Source organism: Coturnix japonica, chromosome 13 (assembly GCF_001577835.2).
Source record: "Coturnix japonica isolate 7356 chromosome 13, Coturnix japonica 2.1, whole genome shotgun sequence".
NCBI classification, from domain to species: domain Eukaryota; kingdom Metazoa; phylum Chordata; class Aves; order Galliformes; family Phasianidae; genus Coturnix; species Coturnix japonica.
In genome coordinates, this window is record NC_029528.1 from 8146326 (window position 1) to 8164191 (window position 17866).

The window sequence follows — 17866 nt, forward strand, 5'->3', positions numbered from 1 at the left end:
CAGAACAATTTTGAATGAACCACAGTCTAAGACGATGAAGAAGGGAAAAGGTCAATAAACAGAATTAAAATCCCCTAATTTGATGCATTTGCTGACAACAAACACAGATTGGGCAAACTACCAGACAACTCCAACGGAACTAGCAAGGTTAATGGAGCTGCTGCTATAACATATTGTAGATCTAGTAGTGTCAGTGGCGATAGCGGTAATGCTGTAAACACAGTTTGTTTTCCATCTGGTGCGTGGTATACGCCCTTGATAAAAGGGTTCTCCATTATGTAGTTTTAATCTGAAGTTTATTTACTCCTAAAAACGTATAATGATTTTAATAGCCATATAGAGTGACAGAACTTCTGCTTCTAAAACATCCTTATAAAACATTTCCCTAGAGAACTCAATGTGAACATTGCCCATATTTAGGATGGAAAATAATGTTTTACATTTATAACTCTCCTCCACCCTTTACAAATTAATAACAGAACTGTGAAGCTACAAGTAAAACTATAAATGATCTGTTACTACGTAGACTGAAAAAACAGACTTCCCTTCCTTGCAATAGACTCTGGGCAAGGCGTTGAGAAAGCTCTGATACAAAATAAATAAATAAATAAATAAATAAATAAATAAATAAATAAATGAATCAGCTATCTTTCAGGAGCATTTTCTGCTGTCATTTAAGAGCTTCAGAGTTCCTCACTCAACTTCATCCTGCATACTTAAGGACATACACTGCTGAGCATGTTTAAATTGTCTTAATCAGTGTTCTTCGCTAATATTCTGTTGAAGCCTCGATGTGAAATATAATCACTCTTTTCATGAAAATATTTACAAAAAAAAAACAACAAAAAAGCTTGAAACCTTGAAGGTTCATATTTGAATTGTGCATGGTATCTATGGTTACGATATATTATGGATGGTAAAGAACAGTAACAGACTGTGTGAAGCAGAAAGAACTGCAACCTGAAAGAACGTAAGACAGCCCAAAGGAGATGATATATAGCCTAGAAAAATGATGTGTATATTGGAGAATGCCGGTTAGAGGGAATAAAGGACACAAAGGAAAAAAACTGCATGCAGGTAGTCATAAGCTAACACTCTAAACATAAAATAGAACTGCAGGAATTGCGAAATGGCTACAGGGACAAGCCTTTCACAAGGGCAATGAGATATTTCAGAAGGCAGAGCAAGGTTCTGTTGATCCCTCTGTGGTCTAACACCACTTGTCTGAAGTTAAAGATATTTTCTTTGCTTCAGATATTTGCACAACTGCTGGCTTAGATGCTACAGGAGAGGAACAGCTTTTTTTGTCACTGATACTATCTCATTGAGTTAGCCATCTGCTACAAATCTTGCTAAACACTGAACAGCCATGGTTAACCAAAGTGCCTGAAATTTGCTCTAAAAGCATCCTGAATGGGAGTGAAGGGACTTCTTGAAGACTACACTCTACTGGAAGTATTTAGTAGACAGCCATACAGATATACTTTCAGTCACCAAGCTTTAAGTATTACTGTGACTTTAAATTTTTGCAGCTACCTAGGTCTGCTGACAACCATTTTGAATAAACTGTATGAAACTACAGTTTACCGGCAACTACACTTCACAGATAACTGGTAAGTGGGTAAGTGAATACCCGCCTGTAAGTACAAGAAAGCTGTGATTGTTAACAGTCTGGAGACAGGGACATTTCATAAGAAAATACAGTAAGTTTTTATATGTGAAGCCTGTATAATTCTATAGGACACCTGAGTGCTGCACTCCAGTGAAACTGCAAGAGTTATACAATATATTTTGTTTCAACTATTAATAGCTACAGTGAAGAGATGCACTGACTATAACCAAAAACTTTGTTAGTCAGTTTAGGGCCTGGAATGGGCAAAGAAGAGACAGCCACAGGTACCCTGCTGCTAATGCTGCACCAGTTCTGCTCTAATCCTCAAACATCTTTACAAAGATAGCTTCAATCTGTGTCCTCTGTTGATTTCCTCTAATTTGAAATGCAAGTTAAAATGTGTTAGCTATTTCGTTCAATACCACTAGAGAAATGCTACGGAGACAAGGAACTTAAAAAAGATCATGAGATAAGAGTTATGAAATGGAAATAGGCATGAGAAATAGGATAAAGGAGGTGTTTCTTCAGTTGCTGCTTCCACTTATCTGGAGAGAAGGTGATCTTTGGCAAGCACAATGCTTAGTAGGATCTTTTTCTGATTAAACTAGGGTGTAAAAGGCAAAGGTATTCACAGCCAGTCTTGTATTTTATGGTTTTCTTTGAATCTGAAAATCTTAAACTTGAAAACAGAAAAATTACTTCTTACTGACATTAATTAATCTATATAGATACTTATATATATGCTGGTGAGGTAGGATCCAGGCCTAAGTTTTAAAATTTATATCACCAAAATTTTTCAATCCATTCTCAGTGACAGACAAATTAACATAAAAGAGGTAAAAGTACATTAACAGTACAAAGATTACCTCCATCCAACTATTAGCTGTGATTTACCTTACCTAAAACACTATGCCACAGAATCATATTGGACCAGTGAGGTGCCATTCTAAAATACAGAACAAATGCAATCACCTCTTCCCAGGGTTGCTGAGACATAAACAAGGTGTTTTTTGTTTTGGTTTGTTTTTTGTTTGTTGTTGTTGCTATTTGCTTTTGTTTTTTGTTTTTTGTTTCTTTTAAATATTCATTTCTGCAGTCTAATTGTTTTCTGAAATAGAAATTTGGTAACAACTTTCTTGGTTTCAGAAAAACTTAATCAGGATTTTTTCACCCTTCAAGTATGTTATTATGTAGCTGCAATAAAATTCAACATTTTCCAATTCTATACTTTACTATTTCCTCATCCTGCACTCAGTGAAACAGAGCTGAAAGAAAAACAAGTTTCAGAAAGCAAACAACATCTTATAATTACAGAATCATCTAAGTTAGAAAGGATACTTAAAAATCATCCAGTCTAACTATCCCGAAACAAATACTTATAGCTAGATATAATCACAGATTAATAGAATCACCACGGTTGGAAAAGACCTCCAGTCCACCTAGCACCAATAGTTTAGCAGAGTTTAGCTGAAGATGATGTTTTCTAGTATTTAATCACCATTTAGAGATGATATTTTTTTTTTCATGTTCTATTTTCACTGTTAAACCTATTGAAAAGTGTCCTTCCGCTATGAAGGTGGAGTAAGAAAAGAATTTATTGACAATTCCAACTTGATGTTACTGACAACAGCCCTCTTGAATTCTTTAAAAAGGTTTTTATAGTATTATAGATTATCACAGAATAACAGGGACCTGAGTATGGTGTTCAAATGACAGTAGGACGTCTCAGACAGCTATCAGAGATATAAAAACATATTAAGGCTACATAAGCACAAAACATTTGCATCCCACTGCTGTTATTATTTAGTGGTTACACTAAAAGTGCCAAAAGCCACTGGCAATGATCAGGAGTATATGTCACTGGAGCTATTTAAGGAACTAAGACAAATCAACTCATTGTAATAGGTTACTGTTCATACATACAAGCATGCATTAGCTTTTGACCTGATGACCATGTAGTTTAAAATAGTTTAGTCAGAGAAAACATAAAGGAGATGTATTACTATTACACAGAAAAATGAAGCTTACCCACTTAGATCCTGACAAGCCCAGGAGACAGACACAAAGTATTTCAATTCATTAGTCCTTTTACTTATATCATGTCAAGTCTGCTCAGGGAGATAATGCAGTCCCCATTCCCAGAGGTACAGACAAGACATGAGAATGTGGTGCTTAGGGACAGAACTCAGTAGGTCAGACTGACGGTTGGATTTAGTCACCTTGAAGTTTTTTTCCAACCTAAACAATGCTATGATTCCATAGTATCAGACAAACAATTTTACAAAATTCTAATTTAAACTTGAAAAAGTATATTAACTATTTTTTTTTCCTTTTCTTATGCATGACAAGGATTTCTAGATTAACCTCAAGCCACCTTTAACAGCACCAACTTACCCTACAAAAATTGTAAACTATCTGCATATCTTACTAAGTGCTGCTCAAACAAAGATCACCATTTGTCCCACTCATACCTACTGATGGACTATGACTAAAAATTAAACTCACTCTTATTGGAAGCTGGATCACAGAAGCTTATATATGAGCATTTGAAGTCTAATTCCAAGTTTATTCCAGCTCATGTAGCAATTACCCATATTTTAAAGGCTTCGGAGAATTACACGGAGCAGAACATGCTTAAGCTGATTTAGGAAAACCCAACAATGCTGTTCACCTGCTGGTTTGAGTACATTTCCATATCTCTCCCTTTCACCTTTCCGTATCACCCTTAGTACTGGCAATTTTAACTGTGCAATTGCACAGTAATATCAAACTCTAAACTACTCTGAAGAACTACAGTTCTTCCTATATAATAAGGGCTTATGTATGAGAATTTAATGGCAGGAAGGGGTACAATACTAGTAGTGTTCTGGGGGTTTTGTTTTTTCTTCCATCTTCCTCTGATTAGGTTCCCAACTGCAATTGCCAATATAAGGATGTCATAGGTGAGGGAAGTCAAAAGCCATTCTGACTGCAGCACAGTCTCAGAATGGTCTTTGCCAATCTAGAACCACACCTTAAGAAATTACCACCAATTCTTGTCTTCATTTCCATATACCATTTTGTGTAGATTCTCTTTTAATTACTTTTCAGATAGGATACATCATACCTTAAACTGCTAGTACACTACCACAAAAATTTTAAAACCATTTAAGAAACCCCTAAAGAACAGAAATATGAACTTCAGGGATCAGGCAGGCATGGAATAATAAGCACAGGAAATAAAATTTCCACTTCCTTTATGTTTCAAAGACTCTGTTTTCCAAAGGCAAACATGAGAAAAAAAGGTCACAATGTTCTGACCTCAATGTTTTTTAATCTATTTTCTTACACTCCTGAAGTCTGAGTCCTAACTAACAAAATGTGAAGCCTTGCATTCTTCTTTATATATATATATGTGTGTGTGTGTGTGTGTGTGTGTGTGTGTGTATGTATATATATGTGTGTGTGTGTGTGTGTATATGTATGTATGTATATTCTTGTTTACTTATTTATCAGCAACTGTTATGCATTTTGGACAGAGAGCAACTAAAGTATAGGCATCCCACCACATAACATTAAGGGTCAACAAGCCAAGCTGAGGTAACAGGAGAAAAAATTAGAGAGCAATCCTCTCTGTCTGCCTGAAAGCAGGGTTTACAGTCAAATGTATTATAACTCTAAGCCATTCTGATTTTTTTGTAATAGAATTCCTTATTCTATCCGTTGTGGGAATTCACAGGGGCTACATAAGCTCTATTTTTACAGAGCTCTTCTTTTGAAACAGGATGAGCATTGCTCTTCACGTCTTTGCATTGACTTTAGAGCAATTACATTTCACCCAAGTAGACATACAACAAGTTGAGATTTGCCTGGGATCCTAAATCTCCACTGTCAAGTTTTATTAGTAGAAAATACAGTTAAGGTTTGACACCAGCAAACAATAAGCAACTGGATCCTTTGGCTGGCAAGTGTGTGTTCTGTGCCAGAACAACATTCATAATCACAGCCAATAAATTTAAAATGACAAGTGTCCTTAAATTATGTTCTCTACCTTAATTAAGTTTCACCCTGTGGTTTTGAAAAAAAAAAAAATAAAAATCAATCAATAGCATCAAATCTTTATCCTTGTTGATTCCATCGTAAGCTGTGATGGCAGAGACTGTTATAACCAACTTTAAGTGCCTCTTTTCCTCAAAGGCTGTACTTCATACTGTAAGTTTGCGTCTAGCACTGACCTACACAAAAACCCTCATTGTTTGCATGCAATTCTTTTTTTTTTTTTTAATTAACTGCTTAGATTATCAAATAAAGTACTGCAAATAACAAATGCCACACAATTTTTCATTCAGAACATACATATATGGATTCTAAATTTGAAAAAGTAATAATCTTGCTACTTACCAGTTGTCTCTTCTTTTCTCTTCAAGACTGGTGACAATTCACATAGTAATTCTAAAATAATAAAAAAAAAAAAAGGAGAAAGCAAGAATGCTTATTGCATCTCTCAAAGTCAAGTTTATGTTGCTTTTAGTAACTCAAATTCAGCAGATCTTACAAACATTTAAGAATGGTGTAGAAAAAAAACCCTGTTTAACAGTGTTCTACAACTTACTGTAGGTTTCCCAAAACTAAAATCACTGTAATGGATTTGAACATACCAAGGTAATTCAAGGTATTCATATTTAAAAATATATATGCTATATATTTTTACAATATATATTTTATATATATTTTATATATTTTTACAAGTACAATTGTCTTTTCCTCAGGGTCTCAATGCAGGCATGCATTACAAATTACAACTATCCACAGTTTGGTGTTTCTAAAAGTACTTGGAAAGAAGAGTTCAGAGAATTAAAAAAAAAACAGCAACAACAACAACAACAACAAACACAGAGGACCAGGTCTGCATATAGTCCAAACAGCCTCAGTGCAGTCATGTTTCTCAAGAGCTTTCTTTCTTCACAAGTGTAGACAATGCTGCTCCTGCCTATCACAGTTACATACAAAAGAAGTTAATTCGAAGATTAAGTTGCAAAACTTCAGAGTGAATCCTTAAGATCAAAAATAAATTTTAAAAAAAGGAAAAACAAACAAAAGAAACATCTAAGGAAATCCTAACTATTTTTTCACGTTTTGTGACAGAACATATTATACGTACACACACAAACACATGCACACACTGTCCTTTTGCGTCTCCTTTAAAGTTTTGTTGTTGTTATGTTTTTTTTCTTTCATTATACAATTTGATTACAGAATTACAAAGATAATTCATTAACAAAAGCTTCATACACAGTTGATTTAGCTTCAACTTAGGTTGCACGAAGACCTATCCCTGCTATCATGAAGGCTCCAGGGAAAGTTTTGATTTGTTTTTTTTTGCTTCAACACTGTTTCAAATGGAGAGCTGACAGGAGCTGCTCTCAGTGCCACGAGGCTGACAAAGCTACTTCCACTTCCAAAGAAAAGGTAAAATAGAAACAACAAAGTCCGGCAGTTAAAGAGTAAAATGAATTGGTGTACAATGCTCTGTACTGTGGCAATTAAGATACTTATTTACAGAAGCTTGCTACCAAAGTAGTGCCAACACTGTTTATTAATTAAAGGTGTTTTTTCATCCTTAGCTCCTTTGTGAAGAAAGTGCGAATTAGCCTCCTGTTTCTGGGGAATTACAGTTTTCTAATCATTTTAAAAATGAGGGTGACTAGTTGTGCCACCTACGTGCCCTGCAAACATTCTGCCTCTCACATACACCAAGAATTCTGACAGCTCTTTCAGACCATCTATACATTACTTGAAATATTTCCGTGCAAATTTTGAATAATTTTGTACATCAACCAGTCTGTGCTGGTGTTCTTTTAAAGCAACTCTGCTCTTTGCTTTCAAAAGAACATGTTGTTTCATTCCCCCAAAGAAGCTCAGAACATCAAGGAAAATAACATCAAGTGATAGTGGGTTCAAACGTATTTCTAATCTTTACAACCCTTCAGTACTTACATTAAAAAAGTGAGGCATAATTTATTTCTGATGAAACAGAGTTGCTCAGCTTTCCGCTAATAGGATCCTCAGGGCAAAAGGGGTAGGGAAAGCACTGATAAAGGAAGAGAGCTTCACTTTACTGTTTTTCACTAGTCTGGAAACAATAAATTAATAATAGTGTTTACTCTGATTATCGTTGATTTAGGATAAATTGTTCTCATTAAGCAAATGGGAAAATGAAATTCAATGCCCAAGGGACTACAAAAAATAAATCTATGCCAAAGGCTAAAATTGAAGATACATTTACAGACCCATTCTGAATTCCTGGATTAGTTCCAACTGCTGCTGATAGTGGGGAGGCTGATATGCAAGTACCATTTACTAGTTTAATGGTGCAAGCAGGCACTCCTTTTCCCCTCCCACCTCTCTCTTTGCTTCACCTTCTGCTCTCCTCATATCTGTCATTAGATTTTTTTTAGTATTATATTTTTAATCCTCAAAGGGTCACTAACATTCAAGTTTCTCTTTTAGGAAAATGAGTGTTCATTTCTTTCTCAGCGGTACTGCTCACCTGAAACACTTCTTCAACCAGTCAATTACTCAACTAACGCCACACAAAACATAACAGAAAACCTAAAACTGATATACTAAATATATATATACATAAAAAACAACAACCAAAAAAAACAACAACAGTACTACTCATAAAAAGCATCATGGAAACAACAGCAACACCGTTACTCAGCCAAGAGGAAAGTATGCTAAGTATGGACTAAGTATGCTATTAGAAGTGTTTTCATTTAAGTGCTGCATTATCATATTTCCCATGCTTGAAAATAATGAAAGAGGATACATAACATGGTATTGAAGTTGATGGCAAACGGCAAAAGCTTCAGGCTAGTACTGTAATTCCGCGTATGGAAGTATCACCGTTTATTACCACTCATTCAATTTTAATTTTGAAAAGCATCTTTAAAAGGTCATCTTAGAAATGGAGCATTGTATCTAATACTACTGGCTAGTTAACCACCTTCAAAGCAAAAAATCTAGGATGATTTGCATTTACAATTATTAAAACATAAATTTGAATTAGCCTTTTTTTTTTTTAATGGTTTATTATTTTCCCATCTAACTGACAGTCAGTCATTCCTTTTTTTCTGTTAGTATAGACTCTGATCTTTAAAACCACACCGTGTTTCAGAGATGGTGTTTGACTACGTATTCACTACTTCACACTGCATTTACTGTACTATCACCTGTCTTGTACCTTAATGCTTTAGTCTCTGTTTTCTTAAGTACTACATTTGTCATTAAAATGCAGAGTATAGAAGTGATGTAGTATGTCCAGAAAAAAAATCAAGCTAAATTGTACTCGAGGAAAATAATTAAATAAATAGGTAGATAAATGACATCCACAGTTTCTGTGGGCAATCTGTGCCCAAGCCTCATCACTTTAGGAGTGAAGAATTTCTTCCTAATATCTAACCTCATTATCCCCCATGTAGTTTAATACCATTCACCAATGTCCTATCACCATCATGTAAAAAGTCTTTGTAAACTATTTGTTGCTTTCTACTGGTAGTTATTCCTTCACAGTACTAGAAGAAATCACAGAATCACAGCATGGCCTGGGTTGAAAAGGCCTACAATGCTCATCCAGTTCAACCCCCTGCTATGTGCAGGGTTGCCAACCATCAGACCAGGCTACCCAGAGCCACACTCAGCCTGGCCCTGAATGTGTCCAGTGATGGGGCATCCACTGCCTCCTCGGGCAACCTATTCCACGGTAAGATATATACTACAAAGATATAGGAAAAAAAGCCTGTTTCCACTATAGTTTCTCTGCACAGAAAGCAGTAATGCTGCCTGAACACTGAGGTCCCCAGAATTTTCGTTCATGGCATTTCCTGATTACCTCACCTGCTATTTACATGCATTCTTTTAAATAGACATTTTAATGGAATGTGTGGGGGATTTTGCGTGTTTTTGTTTGTTTGTTTGTTTTAAACCAAGACAGCTGGTTATAGCTAACATAGGAACAGGAAGCAATAATTTGTATCAGGAAGCAAAATGTCTTTTAATAAGCAGTTTCCAAACTAACCCTTATTTGCTATCTACTGCCTATTTTTTTTAATAATGCACAAATCAACTCCAGTACCATGGAAATAATCAACACAGAATCAAAACCTGGAGCTTCTACTAGAGCACAAATCAAAAGCTGTTGGAATTCAACAGCTGGAGCCTGTCTCATTATTTCACTGTGCTTTGATGTGCTTTTCAGCCAAGTATCTTAGAGAATTACTTGCAGATATGTCTATCTGCAAATTCTACATTGCTTACACATTATAGTTTCCAACAGAGATAAATACTGTAACTGAGTTCCCATTTTCAAAAAAACCCAACTTTTTTTCCTTATCTTCTATTAAGCACAAAACCCTGTAAACAGAGGAACTGAAAATCAGCTGCAGCTAATAAAAGAATCAAGTTCGTTATTGACTTTGAGCTGGTAGTTTCCATTAAGATTATCCATCACACTTTTATTATGTGATCAACTGCCTAATTAATTTTGTACTCATGCATTTAGGCAGAACACTGTATGTTTCAATGGGGTTTACTATAATCCTGCACCTGCGGCCTCAGTGATTTAGACAGCTCTCTATCATAAGTTTACACTATGCCTGTAATCACATCAGCTGGAGTATGGTTCCTGCTATTCAGCCTGTTGAAATGCAGCAGTATTTAATTTCTGAGGCACTAGAAAATTTGCATCTGTGGTTATGTGTCTTTGGACTTTAATCAGATCAAAGTCACTGAGAGATATTAAGAGAGTTAGATACAATATTTTGCTCAGACAGTTTTAGTGGATAAATCAGACACTGTTTTGATTTTCCCTGCTTATCTAGGAATATGAACAGATGCAATCATGCTATTGTATAATGAATGTTGATTGCCAATGGTATTTGATTTTGCAACCATTCTGTAGTGATAATTAAAGATAACTCGATATCCCATACAGTCATAGTTAAAGATTGCTTTGTGTGCTTTACTGTATAAATAAATGACAGAAAATGAACGGATTCTCTGTAACTTTATTTGGCACGTGTTTCAGAGTGGAAAAGTCACAAGAGTCTGAATAAAAATATTCAGATGCAAATGAAAGACTCCATTCCAAAATGTGTTATTTAACTTTCCATCCTTGTTTGTGGCATTTCTGTTAAGCAAAGACTTAGTACTTCAGGATACATTAGCTCTAACTTCTACAAAAAGAACTAGGAATGAACTAACATGAAAGCTGTACTGTTATTCATGAGTCACATGCTCGATACTCTTAAGACAGCTGTCACCAATAGCTGTCTCCTGTGATTGCATTAAGCTTCCAATAAGCCCCCATGCAGTAGCAATATATACACATTCAGTACATCATTCAGAAGCCTTAAAAAAAAAAAAAAAATCTCAACTTACATTTTCCAAAAATTTTAAACTTTTCCATAATCCCAATTCCAGTGGACAGAACTAAACCATACATAAAAAATTAATAAGCTCAGGAGCAAAGCTAGTAGTCATCCCCTTCTCAGCAGCAGCCCGGCACAGTTATAGGTAAGCTGACTATAGAGACACTTGTAATAGAGCAAAATGACTTGACAGTTCTCCTCCTGCACAGCGGAAGCAATCTGCAATAGCCCTGTTTGGCGCATCAGCTGTTGCTTTGCTCACATTTAACCCATTTGCTGGGTAGACTATGTGAACTGACAGAGAAAAGCATACTCTTGCCCTTAATTCACTCATGCATGCATTTACTGGCACGTCTTCTCTCCACTCCTTGTAGACTTATGAAAGCAAAAATGGCAGAGAAGCAGAAACATCTCTTTTTTGTGCTCCCACAATCAAGTCCCCTTCTGACTATCTCCAGAATTTACAGATCTCTTATCCATCCTAAGCTGACACAACCTCATGCCAGTAATAACAAACACTATGCCCCACATCCTTGAGAACTGCTATGCACCAACTGGAATTACAACAAACAGGCTTACTTTAGAGCACTGAAAATCATCTGTGCATTGAAGCACAAAGGAGGATCAGGATCGTGGTACAAAATAGCACATTACATATTTTATAACTCATGCTTAACAACCATTTCAGCTCCCAAATGCGCAAACATCCTATGCATTCTGCACAGTTACGCTACCATGAATCACAGAGTCATAGAATAGCTTACATTGGAAGGGACCCCAAGGACCATCAAGTCCCAACCTCCAGATCCTGTACTAGACCAGGCTGCCCAGAGCTCCATCCACTGGTTTTGAACATCACCAGTGATGGTGTGTCCACAGTCTCTCTGGGCACCCTGTGCCAGCACCTCACCACTCTCTCTGTGAAGAACATCAGTACTGCTAGTGATAACATATGCCATGCAGCAACTCAAAATAATACTTGGAATTACCAACTAAGATTCTTTCATTTGGGAGAGACAGGGCTCCTCTGCAGTACTTTCAGAGTGGGTTAGGAGTTAATGGGAATGTGAAGAAAGATACAAAACAGAAAGGGACTCAATGAAAATGGACTATGTACACAGAAGTTCAGTTACCTCTGCTTTCCTATGATATGGCCTAATGAATTGCAGCTGTTTCCTCCTGGATGAGGGGAGCTCAGATTGTTCTGTGACAGCTTCCTGGGGAAGCTGCCTACAGTGCATGCTCCTCCAAGCTTTGCACTCGTGGATGAGGCAAAATCCTGTTCATGCAAGGATGTGTGTCAAGTTCTGAATCTTGTCAATTAAATTATCTTCTTTATTGATGTTCACTTCAGTCATTGAGTGCTCAGCTCCTTGTCCCCACATTCCCTTTAAGAACTGCAAGACTAACTCCTATACACTCTCTTCAGGATCTATGATAACTTGAAGCTGATAATTATTTCTGTGTTTTTTTTCTTTTCCCCCCACCAAGAATCATAACAATACCAGTGCCTCTGATGTATTTCCACTGTGTACTGTTGTGTATTGTCAGTAAAATATCTGTTTCCTGCAATTTAAGAAAGCATTTTTTGCTGACATACTTCTTAAGACTTATCATTCCAATTCATCAAGTTACCTTCTAAGGAATTTTTATGATACCATCTCCTTCCTATAGAGGCTACCACCAAAGCCTTGAGTAGTTCACAGGAGATCAAGCTCTCTAACAAGTTACTGTCAGCTACAGTTTTAACAATAGAATTAGGTTAAGTTTATTACCTGCATCAATCCTTTTAAGTGGCAAACCAGAGACAAAAAAGTAGTTTAGGAATAAATAAATAAATAAATAAATAAATAAATAAAGTAAAACAGGACTGAAAAAACTCACAAACAGATCTTAAATGTGTTTTTTTTTTAATTTTGTTTTTATCTCCAAAGTGAAATCTCACATCTGATTATTTATTACCAAGCACTGAAGGCTGGAGCCATACTATCTCCAGCTTTGTCAAGGGCACTTCACAATACTGCGGTAGGCTTTTGTTATAGAGATCACAAATGAGCAGAGTTAGCTCTATTGAAGAATCTCACAGGCATTTGGTCAACAAAGACTGTGGAAATGGAAATGATTTGCTGCTCTTATGAGTACAAAAATACCTTCTTCATCTACTGCTTCCTGCTGATATTTTCCAAGTGCTGGGATTGTATCACTGGAACCTTCATAAAGTTGTTTCATATCGCATTCACATATATAAGTCTTTAGACATCTCATGATGATACATCACTGTATTTCCATACAGTGCCCTTGATGCCCTTCCACAACCAATGTCTGTCCAGTATTGTCCCTTTACTGTGGCGTTTTGTTATTTAAGCTTCTGCTAACATTCAGATCCAGAAAATGCAGACACATTACAGAAGAAAAGAGCATCTTTTCCAAAAGTTCAAGCATCTGGTAAAGCTCCAACAAGTCTCTCTTATTTACACTCAACTACCAATCTGTATACAAACACTGTATCCACAAGTGGAATAGAACTAAACATAAGAGAATCATGCACGACGTTTTAAATTTCTTAGAACACCACCACCACCCACTGCTGTTGGTTTTAGGGGAAGCATCACTGATGTTCAAGTTTTCAGGCCATCAGCCACTTAGTGCTTATAAACAGACAGAGTAAATCAGCTTTCCCAAAAGCACTGAGATGAAGGAAAAGACGGCCACGGCTACTATATTTGTGACTGTAAGGGAGATTTTCTAATAATGAAACAAAAAGGTACAAAAAACAAAGTGCTTTAATGAGTGAATACAGAGGAGTAACGCAAATGCTGTAACTCCTGATTTGGTAGTGTAGTAATAGTTATTAATCCTCTTGCTTGAACCCTGATTATAGTCTAATAATTTCCTGGTGACATTGGGTTACCAAATAAGAGTGTAATAACCAAAATTTTCATGTTTTTCCTAAGAGAACAAACAAGGAGGGTACTACAGTGACCGATCTGTTACCTTTAACTGGATGCTAAGTCTGACCTCCACAGCTCTTTAAAAACTTCACTCCAAAACTGAACATTTTTTCCAAAAAAACCATCTTTAGGCTCTCTCCTATTTTGATACACTCACCCTCTCTAAAAGTCTGAGCTATTGTAGAAAAATAGATTCTCATAAATCCTCTGTTTTCCTTTACTGTCCAATACTGAATCAGTACTCTTCAACAAAACAGCTTACTGAACAGCATCCACAAACTGTGGGGGAACATTCAATTGTAGCACAGCACTATGAGTGAGCTTAAAGTAAGAAGAGATGGTAAACTACGAACGTAGAAACCTGCTGGAAATCCTGTTTTCCTGTTTTCCTTCCCCAAAGTTATCATTCCAACTGAGAGCTTGCATTTAGTAGCCGAACTATACAGTCAACTTGAATACCTTAAAACATATTCTGTAAAATAGCTACTGCTTCTGTAACTAACACATACAGGATAAAAACCACTAAACAGGCATTAACAGAAAAGGCAAACCCTTAGACACTATTTTGCTTTGTTTCCAGCCTGTAGCATGCCTCATGTCTACAGAGGGTTGAGAATACAGCTTTATAATCTAGTGTTACTCTTCTGAAGTATGAAAGGATAAAGTTATCATTTATTGTGAGCTGTAAGACAAATTAATAAGATATAAAAATAGAGCTTAATCTAAATAAAACATCTTTTTACTTTTGCTATAACTCGCTCTCTTTAAAGAGACCACATTCAGGTTGGCAACAACTTAGAGAAAGAATTAAACAGAACACCAAGGAGAGTCTGCACCTTCTTCAAACAGCCAGTATCAATGGGGAAAAATATGTTTTATGATATGCTTTTAAAGGATACTGTAATAAAACCATAATCATTCCAGTGTTAGAATGAGAACTATATGCCAGCAGAAGCACAAATGGATCTGTCATCTTTTCTTACTGGAGCAGAGTTAGTCTTTGTTTAGTCGCAGGGAAAAATGGGAAAAAATGGGAAACAAAGAGAAGATAATTTCTACAGGGAAATGAAATACATTGCATACATTTTCTTACAAACCTTATTTCCAACATTTGTTCCTCACTGAAAGTTGTACATTCAGCAAAATGACAAATGAGTAGACAACCCAGGCAGATAAATCGTCCCTTGAGTCAATAGGTGTGATGAATAGCCACATATACATACAGTTATAAAAACAGATAAGAGACATTAACAGAGATAAAAGTGAGACCAGGTAAGAGACGGTTTTATGAAACTCTTAAAAATCTTCTTTCTAAACTTACTTTTTATTTCTGCAGAACATGAAAACATCTGAAACCAATTTAAGTTCAGCTTTCAAGGATGGAACTCTCACATGCACAGCTGAAAGCAAGACATATTTCCTCACAATCATTTTGTCAGAGTTACTTGAATAAAAGCATGTTGTGATAGACGCTTATTTAATTCATCAGCTTATGATCATTATATTCTGGAGGATTGCTTCATGCCCAGCTAATCAGTCATTTCAGCATCACAGTTCTATCCCACCAGAATAATTGCTCATGGACTTTCTTTCAAAGTATAAATTAAGCTCCACATCAACATTTGTCCACACGAGAGATATATGTTTGTTTGCTTTGTTTTTTTGTTGTTGTTGTTTGTTTTTTTATGGCAAAACAGAAAAATATAACATAAGCTCACTATAATTAAGGAGGAAAAAATAAGGTAGACTTCCAAGCGCCATAGCATTTGCCTTTGCTTTTACTTTATGCAAAGTATTGAAACTCCCTATCTTTAGAAATATGTATAAAATTTTGAAATATTTAGGCATTCCAGAAGATCCTATATCCTCCCCAAAGCCTACACTTTCTAGCATGTATCAGCAGTTTCATTACAGATACTATGTATGGACGCTTGATGACATGCCACCAGGCAGCTCTTCCTGTTGATGATTCTGACCTTTATTAATTCAGGCCTATGCAATCTTTGCCACTGATCTGTCAAAGCTGACATCTTGTCACGCTACGATTTCACAGGGAACATTCTGAAATTGTTCACAGGGCATTACTCTGCATCTACCTGATGTGCAGAGAGGAAACCTACTGCTTTTAGCCTTCTTTATATTTCTTTACTAGGATGGCCATACATGTTATAAATAAAGTATAATCTTCAACACTTCAAAAGATGAAGAACAGTCTTAATAATTGGATAGCTGAATTAATTTAATTTGCTTTCACAAACCAGCTTTCAAAAGCAGGTTTTATTCTCCTGAGCGGTATCCTTAATTGCAGTAACAATGTAGCTTGTTTCTTAATATCTTGAAGTTGGAACCTTCGGATTGGATGCATTATTTGTAGGTTCAGTATTAAAGTATGCTTTATAGGAAACAAAACCAACCAACCAACAATCAGTATAACTAAACACTATCAAGTGTTATTAGTATTATCACCCAGGAAAGAAACAAAACAAAAATGAAATAAAATTCCAGCTTTATGGAAATGACTACTTCTAGTATTTAATTACTTCAGCTATGTTACAGACAGCACTAAAAACAGGTAACTGTGAATGTATCAGAAAGCTTCAAAAATCTGAAATTTACAGGGTTTTTCCACTAATTCCTGCAACACCTCAGTTACCACAAAACAAACAAACAAACCAGCTTTAACATGCTATATTCTTAATAGTAACCTAAAACCAACAGACTTTTTTCTTACCGTTTCAAAACTAATAACCAAGAAAATTCCCACCCATTATTGGCCTTAGTTGGTTACACAAATATCATTTGAGTTTTGTATGGAAGTTACCCAAACTTCCGGTTTTGGCAGTGAAGGAAGATATTCAGTTTATTCTGTCTCTTATGTCTTCACATTTTGTGACACTTCCCGATTGGCAGAAGATAGATACAGGAAAAAACAAAGAAACGATCCATCTTACATTTGTTAAGGTAGTCCCACTGGTGTTCCAGAATGTCCAGTGAGATGAACTTAAGTTCTGCAGTTGTAAAAAAAACCTGCAGGCATGAAATATATGTATTACTAGTAGTGTGCATCCTACAGAAATGCCACCTGATTTATTTAAGACTTCTGAGCAGTAAGTGTACGTAACTTCAGTGGTACTAAGTACTCCCACACCTAATATTTCTACATTAAGAGGTACTGCTGATCAGGGGAAAAGCAAATTCCTTCTAAGTTTGAACTTTCAAATTTCTCAGAACTTAATACTTCTAAACTTCACATTATTCAAAAAGAGATAACAATTTCTCAAAAAGAAGTATCTCCCCATACTGATAAGACTGCAATTTACTTCACTGCATGGATAATTTGTCAATAATTAAGACACTGGATTGTTGGCTTAGTTAAGATTCAGCTAAGGAAATTAATGTCTCTGTGTGAAAAACAATCCTGAAAGAGTTGTACTCATACACAAAAAGGAAAATGGAAAGTAAAATCATCAGTTTGAATTCCTCTAAGTAAGGCATGAGACTAGATAAAACCCTATCAAGTGCAGAGCACTGTTCATAAAGGAACGTCTGAATTCAAATACATGTATTTTAAACCTAGTTTCTATGAAGAAATCTTTTCCTTGATAACGCTTTGTTTCTGGACAAAGAATTTGCCTAGAGAACTGATTAAAGAAATGATCTGTTGGACATGAAGATGAAACAACATCTCTTCTTTTTTGATATATTATTAAAAATATCACTGTACCACACACTTCCTGATCTTACTAAAAAAGTATAGAATCTAACTAATCAACTGGGGATTGTTGTTGGGTTTTTTCTCCCCTCTTAGAACTGAGAGAGGTGTTGGAGAGTCTTTACTACCTGCCTTTCTGTTAAATGTGGCTAGCTTTGAAGCAAGTGTCTCTGAAATAAGG

At 35.9% G+C, this 17866-nt stretch overlaps 1 protein-coding gene across 10 annotated transcripts in view; it reads right to left on the reverse strand.

The window, feature by feature from the left end:
* TENM2 (teneurin transmembrane protein 2) overlaps positions 1–17866 on the reverse strand; it is a 1269291-nt gene that overhangs the window by 796561 nt on the left and 454864 nt on the right. For all 10 annotated transcript variants that reach the window (XM_032447373.1, XM_015875932.2, XM_015875931.2 and 7 more), the window contains exon 5: positions 5993–6043. The gene's annotated coding sequence lies outside the window, so the exon portion shown is untranslated. The remainder of the gene's footprint in view (positions 1–5992; positions 6044–17866) is intronic.